Source organism: Myotis davidii, unplaced genomic scaffold, assembly GCF_000327345.1.
Source record: "Myotis davidii unplaced genomic scaffold, ASM32734v1 scaffold401, whole genome shotgun sequence".
Classification (NCBI taxonomy): domain Eukaryota; kingdom Metazoa; phylum Chordata; class Mammalia; order Chiroptera; family Vespertilionidae; genus Myotis; species Myotis davidii.
Window position 1 is genome coordinate 2,609,040 of NW_006291020.1, and position 3,147 is coordinate 2,612,186.

A 3,147-nucleotide genomic window follows, 5' to 3' on the forward strand; every position below is an offset into this window, starting at 1 on the left:
AACTAAATTAAGCCTTTGTTTTAGTTATGTTTATACAGAAAACAAAAATGTGATCCAACAATGGAAAATACTTCCATTTTCCCATTCATTCATTACTCACAATTCAACCAGGTTAATCTTCCAAAAGCATGGCTCAGATCATATTACTCAAAAAACTTTAGTGGCTCCCCACTGTCTACTGAACCAAGTCCAAACACCTTAGCCTGATATTTAAGACCCTACACAAACTGGCCCCAACTTACCTACTTTTACTCTCCTATTTCCTAGCCAAATTCAACTACTTTTGCTTCAAATCCAGCCAGATTTTTCTGCCTCTACCAGGCCGATTGCACATCGTTCCATCTTCCTGGAATGCAATCCCACCCTCCACTCCTAATCCACCTGTCAAAATCCTACCTTCCACTTTCAGGACCAGCTCCCCGATTCCTTCTGCTCTCGTCTCTGTCCAGCCCCTCCACATGGACACAATGCCTACACCCTCTCCTGCAGCTGCCCACTCCAGCTCTCGACCTCACTACAGTTTACCTTGAGTGACTTTTTCCTAACGATATAATTATAATAATATCATGGATCTCCCAATTAAAATCAATTATAAACAACTTTAGCCCCCCTCCTTTTATGAAACTAAGATGTAGTGAAAACAAACACTGTATTTATAATTTGTAAATTGATTTAAGAGTCTGTTTCTTTTGAGGGCAGGAACTGTTTCTGATAGTTTGTTCCTGCAATTCTTTGAACAAAACACATACTTAAACAACCGTGTTGAACAGCCAAAAATTTAAGTTGAATATAAAATTTGCCTTTGCTCAGGTCTTACTTATTGAGCTACATTAAAAGAAAGAAATCTTCAGGCACCTGAACTGCAGTTAGCTACTATGCTGACAGACAGAGGGGATGATAAAAGTAACTATAAAATACCATCCCTATCCTAAGAAGCTTACAATACTGTTAGGAACAGAAGACATATTTTAAAGGCAATCAAAAAGTAATCAAAGTGCTATCAAACACAATCAAACTCTAAATGAATGTTAGCAGAGCTGGGACAGCTAACACATGCCATGGGAGGTCCAGAGCGCAGAGACCCAAGTGGCTGGCCTGGATGAAGGGTGCTTTTCTGAAGGTGGCTAGAGGGCAAGAAGAGGCAAGATTACCCAAAGCAGCGTGCTCCCAGGTTGCTCCAACAGCCTTGTCTGCCCTTTGTAAAACCCACACATCCTGGTTTTAAAAAGAACCCCTGCAGAACACCCATCTCTGCCCTACATGTCTGTGCTCACTCCTGCACACAGCAGTCTCTACCAGTGCCCATACATTAATCCAGAAATCGGGAAACAGTCATTTTCTCTATTTCCTCACATGCAGGGTGATGGGGAAGGCGGGTGCAAAGATGACTGGTTCAGAAGCCAAATCCAATTCTAAAAACAAACCAAAAATCCATACTGTCCTGCCTGACTCATTCTAACAACTGTGTCCTTAAGCATAAGTAACTGGACAAATTTTCAACAGGTAACAGTTGACGGGAAGCCAGTCTCACTCCCGTTCAAATGTTTCAAGTTAGAGAAGTTATTTAGGAACTCATGCAAATGAAAGCATAATGGCTTTAAATTGAGGCCCTGAAGCCACCTGGACAGGGTTCATAATCCCAACTCTCAGTGGGCTTCCTCTGTGCCTCAGTTTACTCATCTCTAAACTGAAAACAAAAACAGCTAACTCATATACTGTTATGAGAACCAAATGAATCAATGCATTAAAGCCCTAGGTATAGTAACCCAGCACAGAGTAAGCAACCAAAGACCTACTACTTACTATCATCATCCAGGAAATTAAGGGCACTAATTCAGCAATAATACAATAGTAAACAAAAGGTGTCAGTTGCAAAGTGAAAACTGGACACCATTTCTATATATGAAACTAGTATTAAGTAAAACCTATGTACACATGGAAATTAAACATGGGACAGAGCTGGCCTTGCCTGAAAGCAGAAAAATGAAGAATTTCAACAATTGTTTATGGAAATCCATACACACACAAAAAGAGGTCCTGACCTCACACCATGCACAAAAATCAATTCCAAAAGATTAATGATCAAAATGTGAAAAAACAAAACCTTTAAAACTTTAAGAAAATATAAGAGAATTTGAACATGGAGAAGAGAAAATTTATTTAATAAGAGGTACAAAACATTTTTAAAAGGCTGATAAATCTAACAATATTAAAATTAAAAATGTTTGTTCATCAAGAGTCTATTTAAAAAATGCAATGACAAACCACAGACTAGGAAATGATATTAGAACATATATAACCAAGAAAGAATTAGAATCCAAAGAAGTCCTACAAATCACTGAAAGAAAAATAATCCAATAAAAAATGGGCAAGATATATTAACTGGCAATTCATAGAAGAAACACATGGCCAATATGCATATGAAAAGGTGTTTATCTCATTACTAATAAAGAAAATACAAATTAAAACCTTTAGGACAGCGGTCGCCAACTGGTGGTCCGTGAGGTTTGAAAGGTTGGCAACCGCTGGTTTAAGGAAACCTTTGGAGCAGCAGTTGCCAATGGTGGTCCGTGAAGGTCTGAAAGGTTGGCGACCGCTGCTCTAGGATATAGCACCCGTGAGACTGGCAAGGATGTGGCGTAGTGAGAACCACACTCCCAGTGAGCACGTAGAGTGATGCAGCCACTCTGGCCACTCCTAGTACAGCCTCTGATGCGACACCACTTCTAGTTCATGGACGTGCACGCACACCTTGATCATGCACTGTCTCCCTCACTCACACCTTCAGGGAACTGCAGCACACCTGCACAAGGACGTACAAATGAGATCACCCATAGCAGCACTGGGTACAGTGCCAAGAACTGGTAACAGTGGAGGAAGGAACGCATCAGCATGTGCATATAGCAAAACACTCTACAGCAGTGATAATGAACTGTATAGAGCAGTGATGGTGAACTTTTTGAGCTCGGTGTGTCAGCATTTTGAAAAATCCTAACTTAACTCTGGTGCCATGTCACATATAGAAATTTTTTGATATTTGCAACCATAGTAAAACAAAGATGTATATTTCTGATATTTATTTTATATATTTAAATGCCATTTAACAAAGAAAAATCAACCAAAAAAATGAGTTCGCGTGTCACCTCT